This window comes from Trachypithecus francoisi, unplaced genomic scaffold (assembly GCF_009764315.1).
Source record: "Trachypithecus francoisi isolate TF-2019V2 unplaced genomic scaffold, Tfra_2.0 Lachesis_group12, whole genome shotgun sequence".
NCBI lineage: Eukaryota > Metazoa > Chordata > Mammalia > Primates > Cercopithecidae > Trachypithecus > Trachypithecus francoisi.
In genome coordinates, this window is record NW_022681457.1 from 68548411 (window position 1) to 68572206 (window position 23796).

A 23796-nucleotide genomic window follows, 5' to 3' on the forward strand; every position below is an offset into this window, starting at 1 on the left:
AGCCCTGCCAGATGACCTGAGATCTATCTATTCCCCCATCACGGGGCGCGGTTTCTGCCTCCGCAGATTTTATTCCCTCCCACCCACCCCTTGCTTGGCCCAAGGCACACAGGACTCCTAGCCATTCCTGGAACACAGCCAGCTCTTTCTCACGCGGGGCCTGGGCACTGGCTGTCTGCCCCCTGTGTGCCCTCTCCCCAGCTCATCCCAGGCTGGCACCTTCTTAGCCTCAGTCTCGACCTCGGTGTCCCCTCCTCAGAGGCCTTTCCTGCTGACCCCAGCAAAAATATCCTCTGTTGCTGCCTGCCCCATCCCCATTATACTTCCATCTGTAATTCTCTCCTTGATTGGTTAACTTGTTCATTGGCTGTCCACACCCAGAAGGCTAAGTCTGTGAGGGTGGTGACCATGAGTTTGACACCTCCGCCAAATCCTCCCAGGCCCCTGCTCGGGCTGGGTTGTGGACTCTGGGCTCCCCTGCAGTTCCAGTCCTGCCAATTCTAGGCCATCACTGTCTGGGGATAGGTCTCTCTGACTCCCCCACTGGACTTCAACCTCAGAAGGACGGGGCCCAGAGTTGTGTCCCAGCATTGCCCAGCACAAGATAGATGCTTAATAAATATTGATTGCCTTAATGAAGGCCACCACATGCCAGGCTCTGGCCAGGCAATGCCAGGGACAGTGATGAATCAGCTACAGTCATGCCCTCTGGGAGCTCACAGGCAGGCAGGGAAACACGGTTACTCAACACAGGTGATGAGCAGTGAGAGAATCTCATGGCGGGCCGGTCCAAGACCGTGAAGTCACAAGCTGGATGGTCATGGAGTGCTGTGGCCACTGACTGAACTGGTGCCCTGTGTGGGCCTGGCATGCCCTGTCCCGGGCTGGGTGAGGCTGTGGACATGCCGGGAGGTGGCAACCTCCACAGAGGGCAGAGGTTGGACACTGGTGTCAAACAGAAACTGGTTCAAATCCCAGCTCTGCCAATTCCTGTGTGACCATGGGCAAGTCGGCAACCCTCTCTGATTCTCTGTTTCTTCATTTGTAACCTAAGAATGATAATATTCTGTCAGGCTGCTTTGGGGTTAAATGAGATTGAAAGCCTTGGGATCGATCTTGATTCCTCTTTTTCTCATGCTCCACATCCAAGTGTCTAGAAAATCCTGTTTGCCTTGCCTTCGAAATCGATATAAACTCCATTTTTTTTTTTTTTTGACAAGGAGTTTCACTCTTGTCGCTCAGGCTGGAGTGCAGTGGTGTGAGCTCACTGCAACCTCTGCCTTCCAGGTTCAAGCAATTCTCCTGACTCAGCCTCCCAAGTAGCTGGGATTACAGGAGCGTGCCATCACTCCTGGCTAATTTTTTTTTTTGAGGCGGAGTCTCGCTCTGTCACCCAGTCTGGAGTACAGTGGCGCAATCTCGGCTCACTGCAAGCTCCGCCTCCCGGGTTCATGCCATTCTTCTGCCTCAACTCCTGGCTAATTTTTGTATTTTTAGTAAAGACGAGCTTTACCGTGTTGGCCAGGCTGGTCTCGAACTCCTGACCTCAGGTGATCCACCTGCCTCGGTCTCTCAAAGTGCTAGAATTACAGGCGTGAGCCACCATGCCTGGGTTGATCTAGACTCTCTACACTTTTGCCACCCCCAAAGCCCCCACCCTGGTCCTGTCTACACTCATTTCCTACAGACTCCTTGGACTCCCTGCTCCCTCCTTGTCCCTGGAGTCTGTTCCCCACACACAACCAAAGGCACCTGTAAACACCTGCATCAGATCATATCCGCCCCAGCTCACAGATCTCCCATGGTTCTGTCTCAGGTCCACGAGGCCCCAGACGATTTTACCCCGTCACCCCTCTGTCCTCATCCCCTTCAATCACCCCCCTCGCCCACTCTGCTGCAGCCACACTGGCCTCTGCATTGGACTCACCGCCCACTTTTGCACTGGCAGTTCCCTCTGCTGGGGACACTGTTCCCCCAGGGATCTGTATGATCCCTTTCTCCCCTCCCTCAGTCCTTACTCAGTGCCACCCTCTCTGACCCTCTTGTTTAAAATAGCTCCACCTAATTGGAGGTCATCGAGTTCAGTGAAATAAGCCAGGCACAGAAAGACAAACCTCGCATGTTCTCACTCGCTTGTGGGAGCTAAAAGTCGAAACAATTGATCTCACGGACACAGCGAGTAGAAGGATGGTGGCCAGAGGCTGGGAAGGGTGCTGGGGGGCTGCAGGAGATGGGCTTTTTTTGTTTCTCTTTTTGTTTTTTGAGATGGAGTCTTGCTGTTTCGCCCAGGCTGGAATGCAGTGGTGAGATACCGGCTCACTGCAACCTCTGCCTCCTGGGTTCAAGCAATTCTCCTGCCTCAGCCTTCTGAGTATCTGGGATTACAGGCACCCACCACCACACCTGACTAATTTTTTTTTTTTTTTTTTTTTTTTTTTTGAGACGGAGTCTTGCTCTGTCGCCCGGGCTGGAGTGCAGTGGCCGGATCTCAGCTCACTGCAAGCTCCGCCTCCCGAGCTTCTCCGCCATTCTCCTGCCTCAGCCTCCCGAGTAGCTGGGACTACAGGCGCCCGCCACCTCGCCCGGCTAGTTTTTTTTTGTATTTTTTAGTAGAGACGGGGTTTCACCGTGTTCGCCAGGATGGTCTCGATCTCCTGACCTCGTGATTCGCCCGTCTCGGCTGACTAATTTTTATATTTTTAGCAGAGACAGGGTTTCACCATGTTGGCCAGGCTGGTCTCGAACTCCTGACCTCAAGTGATCCACCTGCCTCGACGTTCCAAAGTGCTGGGATTACAGGCGTGAGCCACCGCACCCAGCCTTGGTTTTGTTAATGGGTTTAAAAAAAAAAAAAAAAAGGCCGGGCGCGGTGGCTCAAGCCTGTAATCCCAGCACTTTGGGAGGCCGAGGCGGGCGGATCACGAGGTCAGGAGATCGAGACCATCCTGGCTAATACGGTGAAACCCCGTCTCTACTAAAAAATACAAAAAACTAGCCGGGCGACGAGGCGGGCGCCTGTAGTCCCAGCTACTCGGGAGGCTGAGACAGGAGAATGGCGTGAACCCGGGAGGCGGAGCTTGCAGTGAGCTGAGAGCCGGCCACTGCACTCCAGCCTGGACGGCAGAGCAAGACTCTGTCTCAAAAAAAAAAAAAAAAAAAAAAAAAAAAAACAATGAATAAGACCTACTATTTGATCACCCAACAAGGTGACTATTCTTAATAATTGCACATTTTTAAATAACTAAAAGAGTGTGATTGGGTTGTAACACAAAGGATAAATGCTTGAGGGAATGGATACCCCATTCTCCATGATGTGATTACTTCACGTTGCATGCCTGTGTCAAAATATCTCACGTACCCCATAAATACACACACTTACTATGGACCCAACAAAAATTAAAACCTAAGACTGGGCACTGTGGCTTATACCTGTAACCCCAGCACTTTGGGAGGCTGAGGTGGGAGGATCACTTGAACTCAGGAGTTTGAGACCAGCCTGGCCAACATGACGAAACCCCATCTCTAGCAAAACTACAATTAGCTGGGTGTGGTGGTATGCACCTGTGGTCCAGCCACTCAGGAGGCTGACGTGGAAAAATCGCTGGAGTCCGGGAAGTTGAGGCTGCAATGAGCCAAGATCGTGCCATTGCACACCAGCCTGGATGACAGAGTGAGATCCTGTCTCAAAAAACAAATAAATAAATAAATAAATAAAAATAAATTAATTCTTAAAAATTTAATAATTAATAATAAAATAAAACAGCTTTACCCTCCACACACCTCCCATCTCCCTTCCCTGCTTTATATTCCTTCTGAGGGCTGGGTGCGATGGTTCCACGCCTATAATCCCAGCACTTTGGGAGGCCAAGGTGGGCAGGTCACCTGAGGTCAGGAGTTCAAGACCAACCAGAGGTCATCGGGCTGGCCAACATGGTGAAACCTCGTCTCTAGTAAAAATACAAAATTAGCCAGGTGTGGTCATGCACACCTGTAATCCCAGCTACTCAGAGACAGGAGAATCGTTTGAACCTGGGAGGCAGAGGTTGCAGTGAGCCAAGATAGCACCACTGCACTCCAACCTGGGTGACAGAGCAAGACTCCATCTCAAAAAAAAAAAAAAAAAAAAAGGCATTTACATCTTGTGACCCACTATATAGACATGTTTAATTATTTGTTCCTTTTCTCCCCCAACAGAATGTGAGTTCCCTAGACCACAGAGTTTTTTTGTTTGTTTGTTTGTTTTTTGCCAGTTCTGTCCCCCACTGTTACCTTGGTCCCTGGTATACAGTAGGTGCTCAATAAATGTGGTTTGTACGGAAGAAGGAAGGCATGAGAAATAAAGGTAAAATGCTTAGCACAGGGCCTGGCACTGAGGGATGCTTATCAGTAGGAATGACAGTGACTTAGGTGACTCAGATAAAGGCTCAGCCCTTGGGAGCTTCCTGTGGCTGGGTGCGCAGCAGACAGGCACGCCGGACTGATTGCAACACCTGCCCTGTGTGACGTGCACAGGAAGTTGCAGGTTGCAGGGCCGGAGACCCTGAAGCTTCTGAGAGATGAAGCTGAGCAAGGTCTTTTTTTTTTTTTTTTTTTGAGACAAGGTCTCACTGTGTCGCCCAGGTTGGAGTGCAGTGGCACAATCATGGCTCACTGCAGCCTTGACCTCCCCAGGCTCAAATGATCCTCCCACCTCAGCCTCCTGAGTATCTGGAACTACTAGACGTGCCACCATACCCAGCTAATTTTTGTATTTTTTGTAGAGATGGGGTCTTGTTATGGTGCCCAGGCTGGCTTCCAACTCCTGGGCTCAAGCAATCAGCCAGCCTTGACCTCCCAAAGTGCTGGGATTACAGGTGTGAGCCACCATGTCCCCGGTCACAAGGCTTTCAAAGGCTGCACAGATGCCTGCACTGCAGGCTGGGATTGGGAGGTAGCGGGTGGTCCCAGAAAGGGAAGCAGGGCCACAGGGAGAGCCCATGGGAAGACTGGGGGATCCGTGGGGCTCTGGATTCATTCATCAATAAGTATTTATTTATTACACTCCTTTGTTGCTCAAATCAGCCAGAAGTGGTTTCTGTTGACGGCAACTGAGAACCATGAAAGAAACATGCACCCTCTATGAAGGGAAAACCTTTGAAACTGTTTTTTCTCTGCTCTCACACCACAACGGCCGGGCGTGGTGGCTCATGCCTGTAATCCCAGCACTTTGGAAGGCCGAGGCAGACAGATCCCTTGAGGCCAGGAGTTGGAGACCAGCCTGACCAACACGGTGAAACCTTGTCTCTACTAAAAATACAAAAATTAGCCAGGTGTGGTGGCACATGCCTGTAATCCCAGGTACTCGGGAGGCTGAGGCAGGAGAATTCCTTGAACCTGGGAGGCGGAGGTTGTAGTGAGCTGAGATCGTGCCACTGCACTCCAGCCTGGGCAACAAAGCAAGACTCTGTCTCAAAAAAACAAAACAAAACACCACAACAACAGTCATCAACAAAGAATGTGATCAAATGCAGGGGGCGGGTACCTCCACAGAGCAAGCAGCAGACACCGGCTGGGTGTCCTCCAACTCAATTTTGACACCATCTACCCAAAGATGGCCTCAGATCCCACAGGCTGAGGGCTCAGTCCCAGACTGCTCTCTCCTTCCCCCCAGTCACATGTCTGGGTCTCCGCGGAACTTCTGACTGGCCAGCTTCAAGTCAGGGTCTCCACGACCCCCTCTTGGGGTTCGATTTATTTGCTGGAGCAGCTCACAGAACTCAGGGAAACAGTTACATTTAAGGTTTCTGACTAAGGATATTTTAATGAAGAGATACATAGGGTGAGCATAGCAGCTGCTGTCCCCATGGAGTTGGGGCACACCACCCTCCCAGCACCTGGATGAGTTCTTCGTTTATTCTTATTTTTTGAGATGGAGTGTTTGGGTCTTGTTGTCTAGGCTGGAGTGCAGTGGCGCAATTTTGGCTCACTGCAACCTCTACCTCCCGGGTTCCAGCGATTCTCCTGCCTCAGGCTCCTGAGTAGCTGAGTAGCTGTTGTCCACCACCACACCTGGCTAATTTTTGTATTTTTAGTAGAGACGGGGTTTCACCATGTTGGCCAGGCTGGTCTTGAACTCCTGACCTCAGGTAATACACCTGCCTCAGTCTTCCAAAGTGCTGGAATTTCAGGCGTGACCCACTGCACCTGACCTATTTTTATTTTAGTTTTTGAGACAGGAGCTTGCTCTGTTGCCCAGGCTGGAGTGCAGTGGTACAATTATAGCTCACTGCAGCCTCAACGTCCAGGGCTCAAGCAATCATGCTCCCTCAGCCTCCCAAGTAACTGGGAGTGCCACCATGCCTGGCTAATTTTCTTCTTCTTCTTTTTTTTTTTTTGTAGAGACAGCGGTTGGGGAGGAGGGGGCGAGGGGTAGGGGGCGGGTCTCGCTATGTTTCCCAGGCTGGTCTTGAACTCCTGGGCTCAGGTGATCCTCCTGCCTCCCAAAGTGCTGGGATTCCAGGTGTGAGCCACCATGCCCGGCCTGCATCTTATATTTTTATTGGCTAAATTTGGCCACCCTAAGATTGAGCAAGGGGAACATGGAGGGAGATGAGGATAGAGCCTGTGGAGCGGGCAAAAAGTCGAGGAGGAAACTCACTTTCTCCCGGATCCCACACACACAGCCAAAGAGACAGGATGCTCTCGGAGGTTTTTTGCAGGGGTTTCTGTTATACGGGTTCCCTCCTAGGACAGGAGTCCCTCCTCCTAGCCCCTTCCTCCCTCCAGATCGTCGGTGCTTCTTTTCAGCAAATTTTAAAAATGGTAATAGTTTTATTTTATTTCAGGTGAGAAAGCAACACACTCATTGCTAAAAATATATCAACTCAAACCATGCAAAAAAGGATAAAGCAGACACAAAAATGATAGTTATGTGAGGTAATGCATATGTTAATTAGCTAGAGTTAGTCATCCCAAAATGTATATATACTTCAAACATCATGTTGAACACATTAAATACATACACTTTTATCTGTTAATTTTAAAAAAGAGGGCTGAAATCTCAGCACTTTGGGAGGCCAAGGCAGGAGGATCGCTTGAGGCCAGGAGTTCAAGACCAGCCTGGACAACAAAGGGAGACACTCTCCCTGTCCTTGCTAGCTAGCTAGCTAAATAAAAAAATAATAATAATAAAATAAAATAGAATGTAGGCCAGGCGCGGTGGCTCACTCCTGTAATCCCAGCACTTTGGGAGGCTGAGGAGGGCAGATCACCTGAAGTTACAAGTTCGAGAGCAGCCTGGCCAACATGGTAAAACCCCATCTCTACTAAAAATACTAAAAGAAATTAACCAGGCATGGTGGTGTGCGCCTGTAATCTCCGCTACTCTGGAGGCTGAAGCAGAAGAATTGCTTGAATCTGGGAGGCAGAGGTTGCAGTGAGCCGAGATTGCGCCACTGCACTGCAGCCTGGTGACAGAGCGAGACTCTGTCTCAAAAAAAAAAAAAAACAACTTATATTAGTATGGTTACTTATATTGTTAACATTGATAAACCAATATTGATATATTATTAACTAAAATCCAAATTTTATTCTACTGCATTTTAAAAACAATTTTAACATAATTCTATTGAAAAATAATTTTTTTTTTTTTTGAGACAGGGTATCACTCTGTCAACCAGGCTGAAGTGCAGTGGCGCAATCTTGGCTCACTGCAACCTCTGCCTCCCTGGTTCAAGTGATTCTCCTGCCTCAGCTTCCCAAGTAGCTGGGATTACAGAAGTGTGCCAGTATGGCTGGCTAATTTTTTTTTTTTTTTTTTTGAGACAGAGTCTTGCTCTGTCTCCCAGGCTGGAGTGCAGTGGCGTGATGGCTCATTGCAACCTTCACCTCCCAGGTTCAAGCGATTCTCCTGCCTCAGCCTCCCTCCCTCAGCCTGTAGCTGGCCACCATACCCGACTAATTTTTTGTATTTTTAGTAGAGACGGGGTTTCACCATGTTAGCCAGGATAGTCTTGATCTCCTGATCTCGCGATCCACCCGCCTCGGCCTCCCAAAGTGCTGGGATTACAGGTGTGAGCCACCACGCCCAGCGCTTTTTTTTTTTTTTTTTTTGAGACAGGGTCTCACTCTGTCATCCAGGCTGGAGTGCAGTGGTGCAATCTTGGCTCACTGCAACCTCTGCCTCCTGGGTTCAAGTGATTCTCCTGCCTCAGTCTCCCGAATAGCTGGGATTACAGGAGTGTGCAACCACACCCGGCTAATTTTTTTTTTTTTTTTTTTTTTTTTGAGATGGAGTCTCGCTCTGTCTCCCAGGCTGGAGTGTGGGGGCGCGATCTTGGCTCACTGCAACCTCTGCCTCCCAGGTTCAAGCGGTTCTCCTGCCTCAGCCTCCCTAGTAGCTGGGACTACAGGTGCGTGCCACCATGCCCAACTAATTTTTTGTATTTTTAGTAGAGATGGGGTTTCACTGTGTTAGCCAGGATGGTGTTGATCTCCTGACTTCGTGATCAGCCCACCTCGGCCTTCCAAAGTGCTGGGATTACAGGTGTGAGCCACCGTGCCTGACCAATTTTTTGCATTTTTAGTAGAGATGGGGTTTCACTATGCTGACCAGGCTGGTCTTGAACTCCTGGCCTCAAGTGATTCACCTGCCTCAGCCTCCCAAAGTGCTGGGATTATAGGCATGACCACCAAGCCCGGCATAAGCATCAGTTTTGAAATCAAGATTTCCTGGTTACAAGCCCAGCAGAGTTCCTTCCAGATGGTGGGACTTTGTTCTACTTTCCACTCTATTCCTATGCCTCAATTTCCTTATCTGCTAAGTGGGGCTAAAGATCCCACTTTAAATATAAATAGTGACAATTAGATAAGATCAAGTAGTTAGGCTGGGCATGGTGGTGCATGCCTATAACCCAGAACTTTGGGAGGCAAAAGTGGGAGGATCACTTGAAGCTAGGAGTTGGAGACCAGCCTGGCCAACATACTGAGACCCTGTCTCTACACAAAACTTAAAAATGAGCTGGGTGTGGTGGTGCATGCCTGTAGTCTCAGCTACTCAACAGGCTGAGGCAGAAGAATCACTTGAACCCAGGAATAAGAGGTTATAGTGAGCTTTATGATCCAGCCATTGTACTCCAGCCCAGGCGACAGAGAGACCCTGTTTCTAAAACAAAAGATATGTAGGTAAGGTGGATTTAGAGAGGGTCTGGCATAGAGGGCAGGGAAAAACTTGGAAGCAACCCAAATGTCTAATAATAGGGGATTCAAGTACTTTTTTTTTTGAGGTAGGGTTTCGCTCTGTCACCCAGGCTGGAGAGCAGTGGCCGATCTCAGCTCACTGCAACCTCCACACATACCCGCTCCCCCACTGGCTCAAGCAATCCTCCCACCTCAGCCTCCCAAAGTGCTGGGCTATAGGCATGAACCACCATGCCCAGCCTAACTGAGTGCCCAGAGTAGCTGGGATTACAGGCATGTGCCACCACGCCTGGCTAATTTTCGTATTTTAGTAGAGCTGGGATTTTACTATGTTGGCCAGGCTGGTCTTGAACTCCTGATCTCAAATGATCTGCCTACCTCGGCCTCCCAAAGTGCTGGAATTACAGGCATGAGGCACTGTGCCCAGCCGAAGTACATTATGATACATCAATAATATTACATATAAAAAGCGTTATAATAAAAAAGTTATATTTTTTTATTATATATATTATATATAATAAAAGTTATTATAAATAACTTTTATTTATTTTATAAATTTACATATTTACATATAAAAAAGTTATAATCAACATTAAAATAGTACTTACTGATGATGAATATCTGCACATATACACCTTTGTCTGTGTTTTTTTTTTCTAAAGAAAGCAACACTAGTCTTTCTTTTCCTTTAAGATCAGTTCCTAGAAGTAGAATTGCTGTATCAAGAGGTAGACAGGAATATTAAGTCTCTTGATAGATATCACCAAAAAGCTGCCCAGATCCAGTCCACAGTGGGGTATTAGAGTGCTGATAGCGTGTACTCTCATCAGCACTAATTATATAATATATATTTAAAAACATTTTTCTGAGAGACCAAAAGCAAATCTCAGTTTAATATTTATTTCATTAATTGTTTGTTCACCAATTCAATTTTTTTGTATTCACTGTCTGTGTTATTTATTTACTTATTTTAGGTCCTTTGCCTATTTTTTTCTGTTGTATGTTCACCTTTTTCTGTTACTGATCTGCTCTTTACATATGAAGGACAGAAAACTTTGCTTTCCATTCATATGTTGCAATGTATCTTTTTCCTTGATGTACTGAAATGTATCATTTTTATGAAGCCAAATCCTCTTCACCCTCCTTGCCTTTTTCCATCCCTCAAGGTCACCTCCTCAACACCCCCACTGGGAAGCCTTCTGTACAGGGGCTTTTTGGAGTCTGATTTTCCTCTCCCAGGGTCCTGGAGTAGCAGGGCCTGATTGCTCACCCTGAGTAAGCCCTTGGGGTGGATCTGTCCCTGGGATTGTTCCAGGGGTCTGACTACTGACTGCAATCCCCAACTAAGTTACAAGGGGACTTCCCCAAAAATCAGTTCTAGAACCTAAAGCTCTGAAGTTTGTGCAGGGCGTTAAAGAGGCAAAGGCTGCACCTGCCCCTCCTCCTGTCACTATGACCAGAACAAGATGTTGTCATCTCAGCTCCTGGTCTTTTTTTTTTTTTTTTTTTTTTAATGATTCTGCAAGACACAAGCATTTCAAAAGAGTACAAAAACAAGAATGTTTAATGCTGACAATGATTCTTCTTTTTTTTTTGAGATGGGGTCTTGCTCTGTCGCCAGGCTGGAGTGCAGTGGTGCGATCTTGGCTCACTGCAACCTCCACCTCCGGGTTCTAGCAATTCTCCTGCCTCAGGCTCCTGAGTAGCTGGGATTACAGACGCCCGTCACCACACCTGGCTAATTTTTGTATTTTTAGTAGAGACGGTGTTTCACCAAGTTGAGCAGGATGGTCTCTATCTCTTGACCTTGTGATCCGGCTGCCTCGGTCTCCCAAAGTGCTGGGATTACAGGCATGAGCCACTGTGCCTGGCACCCAGTGCTGACAAGGATTCTTTAAAGGGCACGTTTTCTCTGAAGGCTGCTGGGAGTGTGAGTTGGATCCCTATAGCACAATTTGGCAATGTGTGTCCTAGGCCATGAGGAGGCAGCAGAGGGCAGTCAATGAGAACAGTGCCTGGGAGTCAAAGCTGGGTTTGCCCCCTTGGTCCTTGAGTTTGAGCAAGTGAAGTTACTCCTCTAAGCCTCAGTTTCCTCCTCTGGAAAAGGGATGAATAGTCACAATTTTAGTTGTTAACAATTACAGGGCTTAGCACCATGCCTCCTCATGCACCAAAATGCTTGAAACATGGGAACTGTTATTATTCTTTTTTTGAGAGAGTCTCACTCACTCTGTCGCCCAGGTTGGAGTGCAGTGATGCCACCTCTGTCGCCTTGGCTCACTGTAACCTCTGACTCCCAGGTTCAAGCGATTCTCCTGCCTCAGCCTCCTGAGTAGCTGGGATTATAGACGCGTGCCACCACATCCAGCTAATTTTTGTATTTTTAGTAGAGACGGGGGTTTCACCAGGTTGGCCAGGCTGATCTTGAAATCCTGACCTCAAGTGATCCGCCTGCCTCGGTCTCCCAAAGTGCTGGGATTCCAGGCGGGAGCCACCGCACCCAGCCACTGTTACTATTCTTAATTCTTAAAGATATACCTTCTCCTTGACCCAGAAGTTTCATTTGCAGTAGGAACAATAATTAGAGACAGGCACAAGGAAATAATTAGAGACGGGCACAAATATTTAGCTGCTTGGATGTTGCGTGACAGGGAGGATGGTTATTTATAATGGCATGGTACTACAGCATAGATGTTCAAAAGGACAGTGATTAAACAAATTCAAGTTCATTGATAGGATGGCATCTTACACAGTGATTAAAACTAATCTTGAAGAATATTTAATGACATGGAAAGACACTGGTGATATTTACAATCTTGTGTTTTAAAAGACACAACATTCTAGGCTGGGCGCGGTGGCTCACGCATGAAATTCCAGCACTTTGGGAGGCCGAGGGGGGGCGGATCACCTGAGGTCAGGAGTTCGAGATCAGGCTGACCAACATGGAGAAACCCCGTCTCTACTGAAAATACAAAATTAGCTGGACGTGGTGGCACATGCCTGTAATCTCAGCTACTTGGGAGGCTGAGGAGGGAGAATCGCTTGTACCTGAGAGGCAGAGGTTGCGGTGAGCTGAAATCATGCCATTGTATTCCACCCTGGGCAAGGAGAGCAAAACTCTGCCTCAAAAAAAAATTAAGTAATTAAATAAAAGACACAACATTCTTCACAAATGTATGCTTCCAATTCTGTTAAAAGAGAAAAGGGGTCAGGTATGGTGGCTCACACCTGCAATCCTAACACTTTGGGAGGCCAAGGTGAGAGGACTGTTTGAGGCCAGGAGTTCAAGACCAGCCTGGGCAACACAGTGAGACCCCCGTCTCTACTAAAAATTAAGGAAATTAGCCAAGCCGGATGCAGTGGCTCATGCCTGTAATCCAACACTTTGGGAGGCCAAGGTGGACAGATCACTTGAGGTCAGGAGTTCGAGACCATTCTGGTCAACATGGGAAAGCCCCGTCTCTACTAAAAATACAAAAATTAGCCGGGCATGGTGGCAGGCACCCAGGAGTTGCTTGAACCCCAGAGGCGGAGGTTGCTGTGAGCCAAGATCATGCTACTGCACTCCAGCCTGGGTGACAAAGTGAGATTCTGATTCTGAAAGAAGGGGAGGGAAGGGGAGGGGAGGGGAGGGGAGGGGAGGGGGAAAATAAATTAGCCAGTGTGGTGGCATATGCCTGTAGTCCCAGCTACTTGAGAGGCTGGGGTGGAAGGATCACTTGAGCCCAGGAGTTTCAGACTGCAACCCCGTCTGGGCGACAGAATAAAACCCCTATCTAAAAAAAAAAAAGAGAGAGAGAGAGGGAAAATAAGAATGAACAAATAAAAAGAAAAAGGGTAGGTAAACATAAAGAAAAATTAACTCATTCAATCATTCATTAATTAACTCATCATTCAATCATTCATTCATTGTTGCCACAGACATTAATAGAAATTAATTAAATGCCTACTATGTGGCTGTTCTGGGGCAGAGGAGAAGCACCAAACGTTTAAGAGTATCTCTGATATCTCTGAAGGGGTGGAATTACCACTCATTCAAACATCCCTTCCACCAATGTTTACTGAGCATCTACATGCCAACAGTGCCAGGGCGCTGGGAATGCAGCAGTGAACAAAGACAGAAATCCGTGTTGTCATGGGGCTGACATTCCAGCAGAGGAGACCACCAACAGGCAATAACTACAATTAGCAACGAGAAATAAGAAAAAAGCAGACAGGGTTTGGTAGTATGTGAGAGGGATGTTTGCTGCTTTCCTTAGGGTGGGCGAGGGAATTATTTCACAGAGAAAGTGACATCTGTGTAAAGCCCTGAAGAAAGGGAGGCAGGGAGAGATAAGGATACCTGGGGGAAGAGTATGTTCCCGACAGAGGAACAGCCAATGCAAAGACTCAGGTGAGAACACACCTGATAGAGTTCACGAACAGCATGAAGGCTAGAGTCCAGTGACTAAGATCCAGGAGGAGAGCTGTCTGGCGGGGCACCTTTGCTCACACCTGCAATCCCAGCACTTTGGGAGGTCGAGGCGGGAGTATAGCTTGAGCCCAGGAGTTCGAGATCAGCCTGGCCAACACGGCAGAACCCTCTCTAAAAATAAAAGAAAAAGGCCGGTGCTCACACCTATAATCTCAGCACTCTGGGAGGCCAAGGCGGGTGGATCACCTGAGGTCAGGAGTTCGAGACCAGCCGGGCCAACATGGTGAAACGCTATCTCTACTAAAAATACAAAAAATTAGCCGGGCGTGGTGGTGGGCGCCTGTAATTCCAGCTACTCAGGAGGCTGAGGCAGGAGAATCTCTTGAACCCGGGAGGCGGAAGTTGCAGTGAGCTGAGATTGAGCTATTGCACTCCAGACAGGGCAACAAGAGCGAAACTCCGTCTCAAGATAAATAAATAAGTACAAATAAAATAAAATAAATTTTAAAAAGAAGATGTCTGGTGTTTGTTTCCAATATTTTGACTAATTACTTTGTAAAAACGTATTTTAAAATTTAAGATCAAACAGTATCAGGTTACCGGGCTCAGACAGACCAGCGTTCAAAACTCATTACCTTCTTTCTACCAGCTATTTCACCCTCTGAATCTCAGTTTCTTTATCTGTAAAACGTGTATTAATGATATTATACCACAGGGCTGTATATGCAGCGAGAAAATGCAAGTAAAGCACTTGTCCAGGTGCCTGGCTCCTAGTAAGTGCTTAAGAACTGTTTCTGCGCATAATAACTCATTACTCTCTCCCAGCCCCTAAACTCCTTCTGGGGGGAAGTTAGAAAATCGGTATCACACGAAAACAGTCCTTTCCCCTTTAAGGACCTCAGTGGGCTGGGAGCCAGCCTTCCCGCACCTTTTCCAAAATTTCCAATCCCCGCTTGGCATTTTCCGCACGAAGGTTTCCGATTGGGCGCTCTGCACCAATCGGAGGCTGGAGCGGGCCCTGAGAGGCGCCCGACTCCGCCCCCGCGCTGATCCTGCCCACTGCCCGGTCAACCTCGTTGCTATGGGGACTGGTGGGCGGTGAGCGGGGAAAACCCCGGATGTTCGTTGGGGATTCAACATGGCGGCGGCAGTAGCCGCGGTGGTGGCGGCGGCGCAAGCGAGCTGAGGGAGGCGCGAGGGCGCGGAGTTCCAGGCCGAGCAGCTAGGCCGCGAGCGACTGCGGCGCCGAGCTGGTAGGATAAGGGGTTCGGCCAGGGGCTTGCAGTGGGCCGGGCGCTGGCGGAGGGACGGCGTTTCCGCGAGGAGGGGGGCGGGGCCGTTGGGGTCAAAGTTCACTGGTGGAGGGAAGGGTCGCGTCCGAGGGGTCGGGGGTTAACGCAGTCTGGAGGGAGGTGTAGTGGAAGTCGGAGGTCAAACCAGCGAAGGGGGCGTGGCGAAGGGGAGTGCCAAGTTTGAAATTCGAAGTGGGGGCGCGTTCGAGGGGATCTGGGCAAGTCTCAAAAAAGACAGAGTCAAAGTTAATAATTTGAGGTGAGGCTGCCTTTACAAGGGTCAGAGGCCTCAGCCCCAGGGGCCCCAGGTTGGAGGTTTAAAGCTGCCCCCAGCGGAGCAGATGAATGAGTTTTAGGTTCGGGGGCGTCTTTTAGGGGTTCAAAGCTGGGGCGTGCCTAGAAGGTGCAAAGGTGAGAATCTGACAGCGGGGCAGCTGTTTCCCAGAGTCAAAAATTAAAACCCAAGGAGGGCGTATTGCAGGGGACGGGGGACGGGGGACGGCGGACGGGGGGGTGGGGCGTCCAGGGGCGGGGTCAGAGATGCTTCCTGGTGGCAGGAGAAGGGGGAACCCTCCCACAAATAATAATGACAAACACTCATGAAGCACTTACTATGGGTTAGACCCTTTTATTAACGCTTTACTTATATTAGCTGATTCAGTCCTCACTACAGTCTTAGGGGGTCTTAACCTGGTATTAAGAGGTTAAGTGATTTGCCCAAGGTCACCCGATGCCTAAGTTGTGCGCTGGGATTCTAACTCGGGAGTTCTGGCCCAGAGCCCTGCTCTGGCCGACCGCCTCTCAAATCATCATAATACCGGTTAATGTTTAATAAGGGCTCACACTGTGTTCCACGCCCTGTGTGCCTGGTCGTATTTCACCCCTGCTGCAATCTTGTGAAGTGACTGCTCAACATGAGCCTACTTTACAGACTGGAAGAGTGAGGCTCAGAAGCTTCTGCTGAAGGCAGAGTTAGAATCGAAGCTGGGCCTGGGTGATTCCAGGGCTCCTGCTCCTGGTCACCACATTGTCCGGTGCTGGCCATTAGGTCTCTCCTGGAAGCAGGGGGCTGGGCAGGGCTGGGCCACTCCCTGGGCCTATGGGATTGTCAGCTTGGTTTCCTTGGAAGGGTGTGATCTGGCAGGGCAGATTCCCGTGGGCCTATGGGAGTGGGGTGTTTGTGGGTGGTCTGGAGTCCCAGCGAGGGAGTCGAATGGGCTTCTAACTGGGGAGGGTGTCCCTGGGTGGTACCCTGGGCAGAGCTGGGTGTTCACTGTTCTTAAAACCCTAAGCTCTTGCTGTGGTCCTCAGTCACTCCCACCTTACTTCCTACGGCCCAGCCCATTTGTTGTTCTCCAACTCCAGGCCCATGCCTCCCACCTGATCTTTGATCTTCCTGTTCCTTCTGCTGGGAATCCTTTCCCCACCCTGCCCTCTCTCACTGACAGGTCGCTCAGTCTCAGCTGGCCCGGGACCACCCTGGCTCGCACTTTCTGCAGGCTCTTGTTCTCTTATCTGCCCAGCCGTTCCCGCCCTCCTTACCTTAATTATTAGGGTGCATGGTGGAATTGCTCTGTGGGGTTCCTTGCCTCGGTCCCCACGAAGCCCTGCCTGGCCTGCAGAGGATGCGACATTGCTGGGGGTTGACTGTTGGGCAGTATGCTGGGTGCTGGGAGTGTGGCAGGGGACGAGATCCGCAGAGCCCCAGCCTCAGAGGGCACTCAGTCCCCCTGTGGGAGCACAGTGGAACCAGCCCCCAAGCCAGTGACACAAGGCTACGTCTCTACAAACGGTGGTGTGGCTTGCGAGGGCATCTTCAGGGAGCCGGGAGAGTGCCTCTACCCTGGGCTGAAGCCTGAGTTCCTTTCCCCTGGGAAGACTCTGAAGGATGGGGAGGAGGGCTGGGAATGGGCTCACCAGGCAGGAGGAGCGTGTGTGCAGAGGCCGTGGCGTGAGTGGAGGTCAGGACTCGGGTGCAGAGTTGGGGATCTGGGGCAACATGTAGTCTGTGCAGGTTCAGGGCGAGACCCTGAGGGGGCTCAGCCTGGGAGGGACGGTGGGAGCAGGGGAGGGCTGAGGAGTACCTGTGTGTGTGTAGCTGCGTGAGGCCGTGATGGAGTGTGGTTCAGAAAGCAGTGCTGGGCAAGGGATGCCTGTACACACCCCGCTCCATCACTCACAGAGCGTGTGGGGACCTCCGTTTCCACTTCTGCAAAATGGGCATAGCGTTAGCACTGCCTCATAGAATTGCCGTGAGGATGCGGGCTAGAGAGCCTTGGCCCAAGGCCCTGCATATAGTAATTGCTGTGTAAGCATTAGTCTTGCTGCTGCTGCTGCTGCTGCTGCTGCTGCTGCTGCTGCCACCCCACCACTGCCTGGGGAGGGCCTCAGAGATGGTGGAGGCCCTTGTTCCACTTGCCTCCTGGCTTTCTCTGGCAGCCACCCCATCCCCACCTGGCTCTGGCAGGATTGGGGAGCCGGCATGCTGCCAGGCAGCCCTCTGAGGCTGGCCCAGCCTCCCAGCCTTGCGGTGCCAGCTCACTCAGCGTCTCAGGGTTTGGCACAGATAAAGTGCCAAAAAGATAAAGAAGGATAGGGTTTGGGCATTGGAGACCCATATTCAGGTCCCTTGCTCATTTACCAGCCGTGGGACCTTGGACAAATGATTTCTTATTTGCCACTTTTATTCCTTCAGCACACGTTCAGCTAGGGGAAAAAGCAGGGCTTTCAGTATAATGAAACACTCATGCATCCAGCCAGTGTCTGGCCTGGGACAGAACACACCGTGATGCAGTTAGAGGCCAAGAGTCTCCTCCTCACCCCACTTCCTCCCTCCCTTCCAGGGGCAGCCGCTGCCCTGCACATGGGGGTCCCCATTCCTCTTCTGCCTTTCACACTTTTACTGTCCTTGGATGTATTCACCACCAGTAGAGCAACAGCTCTTGCCCGTGGCTGCACATTGGAACCCCCTGGAGAGCTTTGAAAAGATGCTTTGGCCCAGGCCTGCCATGGAAATTCAGCTTCCAACTTACTTGGTCTGGGCTGGGGCTGGCCTCAGGCTTTTGGAAGCTCCCTGGACAGTTCTTATGGCCAGCAGGGGCTGACCACCGTTGTTTCACTGTTCAGATAAATGGTGTCACCATAAACATGGCTTTCTGCAACTTGCTGTTTTTGTTCAATGTTATAGGTATATTTGAGATGGAGTCTTGCTATGTTGCCTAGACTGGACTCTAACTCCTGGCCTCAAGTGATCCTCCGCCTCAGCCTCTGGAGTAGCTGGGATTATAGGCGTGCACCCCTGCACCCCGCTTTGAGCTGAGCATTGGAGTTTGGATCGCTCTCCATGGGGATGTGTGTAGGTCTAGGACAGGCCATTTGTTTTTCCTGTTGGTATTTCTTTTTGTGATGGTGTCACACAGGAGTTGCCTCTTCACCTGTTTCTGGCCACTGAGGTGGTCTCCTGTTGGAGCTGTAACAGTGTGATGATGGGCCTTCTGGAACCTGTGTTCCTGTAGACCACGGCCAGAGTCTGTCCGGCATATGCCCAGCAGCGGAAAAGCCGGAGCTCCCCACTTTCCTAGCGGTTGCCAAGTCGCGCCCCCAGTGGCTGGACCACTGTCCTCCCCAGCAGGCTCCGAGGCTCCCTTCATTCCAAGTCCTGCTTTGGACAGCTTTGTGGCCCTCGCTGAAATGATTTCTTCGGCCGTGAGATGGGAGGTTTCTGGACCCACCCACCCACCAGTCTGGTTGGAAACAGATGGGGAGATGGTTCACACAACTGGCTTAGCTGGGACCTCGTCCCCACTGAGTCCCTACACCCAGAGGAGAAGGCAGGCTGGGAGGGCTTTCACCTTTACCCCCTTGGGCATCCAGGATGGTAACTGCAGCTTTGCCCCAACTGCCCTTGGGGGCAGGTGCCAGGGGTGATAGCTGGGAGAGAGAACTATACTGACTCGAACCTCTCAGTAGGGAGGCAGGGAGGACGGAGGTGAAAGTTGGAGGCTGGGTGAGGCGTTGTAACATTCTTTCTGTGTATCTGATTGTTGATCCCAGTGGTAACCAACACAGCTCAGCTCTACCCTTGTAGATTATAGTACAGTAAAGGAGACAGACCTGCTGTCCCCAGACAGTGACAGCCCAGAGAGGCCAGGGCCATGAAGGAGAGGCCTAGGCGAGGGGTCAGGGTGAGATGGTGGGGCCCAGGCAAAGGGGTCAGGGCGGGATGGTGGGGCCCAGGCAGAGGGGTCAGGGTGGGACAGTGGGGTCCAGGCAGAGAGGTCGGGGTGGGATTGGCGGGGATCCAGGCAGAGGGGTCAGGGCGGGATGGTGGGGCCCAGGCAGAGGGGTCAGGGCGGGATGGTGGGGCCCAGGCAGAGGGGTCGGGGTGGGACAGTGGGGTCCAGGCAGAGAGGTCGGGGTGGGATTGGCGGGGATCCAGGCAGAGGGGTCAGGGCGGGATGGTGGGGCCCAGGCAGAGGGGTCAGGGCGGGATGGGAGGGGACCCAGGCAGAGGGGTCAGGGTGGGATGGTGGGGCCCAGGCAGAGGGGTCCGGGCGGGATGGTGGGGCACCCAGGCAGAGAGGTCGGGGTGGGATTGGGGGGGATCCAGGCAGGGGGTCTGGGCGGGATGGTGGGGCACCCAGGCAGAGAGGTCGGGGTGGGATTGGGGGGGATCCAGGCAGGGGGTCTGGGCGGGATGGCGGGGCACCCAGGCAGAGAGGTCGGGGTGGGATTGGGGGGGATCCAGGCAGAGGGGTCAGAGAAGGATGGGGGAACCCAGGCAGAGGGGGTGGGGCCGGATGGTGGGGAGGGGCACAGAGAGGGATTGGGACTGGGATGGAGGCACAGGGATGGTGGGAAGCTGGAGGAGGCATGTGACCCAGCGTGGGGAATTGAGGAGGGCTTTCTGGATAAGATGACATCTGACTGATGAGAAAATATAAGCGAGGCGGAAGGAGGTAGAAAGAATGTGACAGGTTGTGGGTACAGAAGTGCCAAGGCCCTGAGGTCAGAATGACCTCGGGATGGTTGAAGATCATCAGATAGGCCAGTGTAGGGTATCCTGTGCACCCTGACTGCGTGGTAGCCTTGCTCTGCAAAGAGCAGTTAAAGAAATACATGAAATACAACAGAAATAAATAGAAAAGCAAAAGAAAAGCCAGTGTGGCTGAGCAGGGGTTGGGGTCAGAGGCCTGGAGGCTGTGTCGGATACAGCAGGGCCTGGCAGAGCCCGGTGGGGTACGTGGATTCCATTCTCTGCATAATGGGAAGTCATCAGAGGCTTTAGCGACATCTGGTTTTCCTTTTATAAAGATTGCTCAGGCTGCTGTGTGGGGGACGGATCGCGGAGGGATAGCGACAGGGAGACTGTGGGGAGGCTACTGTGACAGTCCAAGCAGAAGAGGGTGGAGAGGACGAGGGGACAGGGATGGAGGAGCGTCCTCGTGCCAGCCGAGGTCATCAGCGCTTTACCCGTGTTACCTCACTCATCTTCACAGCAACCTGTGAAGTAGGTGCTAGTATCATCCTCACTCTAGAGATGAGAAAGGAGGCCCAGAGAGGTACAGGACTTGCCGAAGGTCACACAGCAGGCAGTAGCAGAGGTAGGACTGAACCCCAGGCCTCGGGGCTTCAGTGTCACTGCTTACTGGTGCTGCCCTTCCGTGATTTGGAACTGGCTTGGATGAGACGGGCTTGATACCTGTCCAGTTGGTTCTTACCCAGGCTCCTTTGTTGATAGAAGCTCCGTGGGGACCTGTTCAACCTGGTAGTTTCTGGGCGCTGGGTCCCTACCTCCCTCAGGGCCTCCCTTTGCTTTCTCATCTACTCCTCGTTCCACTGGCTCATGGCGAGCCAGACTTCCTGGCCAGACACCGGTCAGGGGTGTCCCCAGCAGCTGTTTCTCCCATCACCGAGCCCAGCCCCTCACAGGCTGCCAGCAGGAAGCAGCCTCCTTCCAAGTCACGGCCAGGAAGCTGGGACCCTTCCCGCCTTGTCACCCATCTGGGGACAAGGCTTCTCATATGCCAGATTCCTTGGCCACAGGAAGGTTGCGGGGGCCAAAGAGGGTGAGAAGGGGAACACTCTCCCATCCCAGGGGAGCCAGCTCTGGCGGATGCGACGGAAGCCACCGCTCACGGAAGCCTGTCTCCTGGGGCCCTCTGGTCCTGCCCTGACCCTCCCCAGGCTGGGAGGCCATCTGCTGCCTTCCCTAGGGGCCGTGGGAACTTCCCCGCCGGAACTGCCCGATCCACACACATCCCTTAGCCTTTCCCACTGGCTGGGAGCCCCTGGGTAGCAGACAGAACTTCCCTGGGCCTCCAACTCCTCACCTGTTACTGGGGGTATTGGTGGCCACCTCTCAGGGCTGTGGGAGGACGGGAGATCATGTGTATGCGTCGTGCTTAGCCCGATGCCCAACACGCAGTAAGCATTTGGGAAATGTTGAACTTGGTGCTATTGACGGTTTCCACCCCTTGCACCCTGTCCCCCCTCTGGGTTCTCATCCCACAGTGAACTGTAATAACCCTAGTCCCCCGGGGCCCTAGGTCCGCGTTCCAGGCACCCCCTGCACCCTGTCCCCCTCTGGGTTCTCATCCTGTAGTGAACTGTAATAACCCCAGCCCCCTGGGGCCCCACTCCGCGTGCCAGGCACGCGTGTGCTGTGAGTCTGTGAGCATGGTCGTGTAGCTGTACCCAGAGACCCTGAGGAGGAGGTGTTATTAACCTCATTTCTCTTTTCCTGTGTTTTAATTTTCAGAAAGCACGTTTTTGCTCCACGTGCATGCACTACCTATTCCCCTAAATAATCACTGAAAAACTGCACACAGCACAAAAGGATGTACAGGGACGAGCAAATCTCTTTCCCACCCGCCTGCCAGGCCCTTCCCAGAGGTAGCATCATCACCCCCGGTTTCTTTTCTTTCTTTCTTGGAATATTTGTTCCCCCAAGTGCCTGCCCCTCCCTTTTGTTTTTACTCAGATGGAGCGGACTTCCCATGTTGATATTCTGTCCTGTGCTTTGCGCTTCCCACTCCCAGGCTCGCTGTCAGGACAGAGTGCCGCCTCGAGTGTCCTATGCACACGCGCGCCCCCACAGACAGCACAGCCGTGGTATGCTGATGGCCATCAGGCCGTTCCCATCTTTCTGTGCCGTGAACAGGGCTGCACCCGCCTGAGTGTGACTGTGCGCACGTCTCTAGATGTGAGTCTGAGCTTGTGGCCTCGTGGTGTGAGACAGGCGCCCGTTTAGCTTTGCCGGTAGTGTTTCACCCTGATGGGGAGGTTGTCCAGCTCACACTCCCACCCCTCAGTGTCTGATGGCGCCGGGGTTTCCTCACTCCCCTGCTGGAATAGTTGGGTGTCACCTGACACTCTCACCTTTGTCAGTCAGATAGGTGACAAACAGTCCCATTGTGGTTCTGATTTTAATCAGAGCAAAGTGGGACAGCTTTGTGTTGTTGAAAGCCATCTTGAGCTTCCTTTTCTCAGAGCTCTCTATTCCTGATAATTTTACTTTCTCTGAGAAGGGGAAACTGAGGCACAGGCCAGCAATCCCACAGCAAATACGTGGCGGATGTGGCAGTCAAACCTTGGCTCTGTTCTGGAGCTCCTAACCCGTCTGACACAGCAGAGGTCGAGAGCTTGGCCTCCAGAGCCAGCTTTGTCTCTTACTAGCTGTGTGACCCCAGACAAGTCACACCGCCTCTCTGTGCCCAGGTGTCCTCCTCTGTAAAATGAGGGTGCTAATGGTATCTACTCTTAGGGTTGTTTTGAGGATGTAAACGTATACTTGGCAGGCAAAATGTATAGTAAGTGCTCAAAGACTGTTAGCTGCTTTACTAATAGCTGTATTATTAATATTATAGCTGTGTCACAATAGCTGTGTTATTAATATGAGCAGGCACTTGTTTGAGTGCTTTCTGTGAACTAACCTACTGGACCCTCCCATCAACTCCAAGACACGTGTTCTTACGATCTCCATTTTCTCGGGAGGAGACTGAGAGCCTGGGAGACCTGCCCCGGGTCACAGAGCAAGTGGAGCTGGGATTTGGGTGCTGGAGGCCTGGCTCCTAATCACTGTGGCCGCCTCCTCTGCCACCCAGAGCTAAGCCCGAGGATTACAAAGCTCTCTCTCCTTCCCCCACCCCTCTTCTGCTATCTCCATTAGAGGCAGGCTGCCCAGGAGCTTTCGAGCCCACCCCTTGAGGGGTGGGAGCACCGGGTGGGTGGGGTCCTCACCTAGAGAGCTCCCCTCCTGGGCCCTCCCTGCTCCTGCCACCCAGCACCTGGCCCTGTCCTGGGAAGTCCTGTTAAAGCAGCATTGTGCAGTGGTTCCCAGCCCGGTTTTGCCACTCCCACACTTTACTCCCGGAGGCAGAAGGCGGCCTGCTTTCCTGGGCTGAGTGGGGTGCCGGCCCCCTCCCCTTCCCTTCCCTCCCTCGCTGCCCCCACAGCCACCAGTCAGCACTGGGTGTGGGGAGAAAGTAGGACCCTGCGGGCCACTGGCGCCTCCACAGACCCGTCCCCAGGTGAAGACCCCTCCCTTCCCTCCCCACAGGAGGCCCATGTCCCTCTCTCCGGAGGAACCCTCCTTCCCTGCCACCCACAGGGGTCTCCATAGTTCTGTCGTCCCTTCCCCACAAATCTTCCACTGCGGCCTGGCCTCACGTTATTTGACTACACAGTGCTTCTAACTCCACTGCTTTTAAAAAATCTTTAATAATTGTCAATTATAATATGCCCACAGAAAAGTGCATGAAATGCAAAGGTAAGTTTACCGAAGAATTACAAAGTGAACAACACTTCCCCACCACTTCAGTAAAGACAACATAACCTCCCAGAAGCCGCCCCTCCATAACCCCTGTCCGTCACGACCACAGTCATGAGCGCTCTCCTGACCTGGGGGGTCAC

General features: G+C 51.7%; 1 protein-coding gene across 1 annotated transcript in view; it reads left to right on the forward strand.

Annotated features, from left to right (window-relative positions):
• Positions 1–14687: 14687 nt before the first annotated feature.
• The window catches only part of PAK4 (p21 (RAC1) activated kinase 4), a 54802-nt gene continuing 45693 nt past the window's right edge, over positions 14688–23796 (forward strand). The window contains exon 1 of the mRNA XM_033226154.1: positions 14688–14844. The gene's annotated coding sequence lies outside the window, so the exon portion shown is untranslated. The remainder of the gene's footprint in view (positions 14845–23796) is intronic.